The 1,069-nt window shown below is 43.8% G+C and overlaps 1 protein-coding gene across 16 annotated transcripts in view; it reads left to right on the forward strand.

Annotated features, from left to right (window-relative positions):
• LOC121033499 (zinc finger protein 621) overlaps window positions 1-403 on the forward strand; it is a 56,535-nt gene extending 56,132 nt beyond the window's left edge. For all 16 annotated transcript variants that reach the window (XM_040479893.1, XM_040479882.1, XM_040479883.1 and 13 more), the window contains one exon: window positions 5-403. The gene's annotated coding sequence lies outside the window, so the exon portion shown is untranslated. The remainder of the gene's footprint in view (window positions 1-4) is intronic.
• The last annotated feature ends 666 nt before the right edge of the window (window positions 404-1,069 follow it).

The raw sequence follows: 1,069 nt of genomic DNA on the forward strand, positions 1-1,069 counted from the left end.
CTAGGTCATTGTGATTGGAGCCAGGCAGCCCCCGGGGACGCCAGGAAGCTGCCAGGAACTTGGGGCAGGCTGGGAAGAGTGCTGGGATCTGCTTCCAGCAGCGGACTCAGAAATTAATGCAGATTGCTCAGCGGGCTAAGGTGGTCCATTAACAGAACTGAGGTTATGTTGCCCTCGGCGCGGGTCATTGAGCGTCTCCTGTGTCTGTGCAAAAGGTCATGTGAAATAACCAGTGGAAAACAACCGTGTGTATGCAGTAATAGCGATCATTTATGTGACTGAGAGCAATCATGTCTTTAAACACAAAACGGTTTTTTTTTTTTCCCTGTAGTTTTGCTCTTGAGATCTAGATGTTTCTTTTTAACTTTTCCTAAGTAAATATTCACCAAGGTATTCGTCTTCGTTCCATGTGTTGTGTCCATTTTTCCCGGTGGGCATTCTGGTTTTCTGTTTGCAAGCTTTGGCTCCTGCGCTCTGTGTGCTCCAGATAGCATGAATTGTAAATATGAATTTGACGAATTATGAAAGCAGTGGCATCAGCGTAAAAGCCAACTCGGGGGAACTCTGAATAAGCCTCTAAGGTTATTTTTTAGACATAGAGGGAGCTGTGTGGTGGGTCAGTGGCTAGGCTTATGTGATAGGTCAGTGAAGCAGGATTTTGGACTGCTCTTAGTTTAGGCCTTGATGGGGATCTTTTACAACGCTGCAAAGGCCTGTACGAAGCAATTTCTGGAGAAAGAATTTGAGTCCTGCATTATCAGCATTAATTTAAAGTAACTCCTTAAACATTGATGGAAGCAGTCATACATTTTATTCTTTTCTGTTGCTCTTGCTACCTAGATGTTTCTCCACAGCAGTTAACAGAAAAACCTTTAAATTAGTGGCTCTTGAACTTCACCGTGTGTCTGAATAACCTGGTGTAAAAAGAGTAATTTTCTAGCCTAACTCCCAGAAGTTCTAATTTTGGATATCTGAGCTGATGCCTAGACATACGTTGAGAGAGACGCTCTAAGCAGAAAATGGCTGTGGGCTGTTTGGAGGTTGATATGTTGATACAGGGTTTGGGGGA

The sequence above is a fragment of the Herpailurus yagouaroundi genome, unplaced genomic scaffold, assembly GCF_014898765.1.
Source record: "Herpailurus yagouaroundi ecotype Mexico unplaced genomic scaffold, PumYag 159, whole genome shotgun sequence".
Taxonomy (NCBI): Eukaryota; Metazoa; Chordata; class Mammalia; order Carnivora; family Felidae; genus Herpailurus; species Herpailurus yagouaroundi.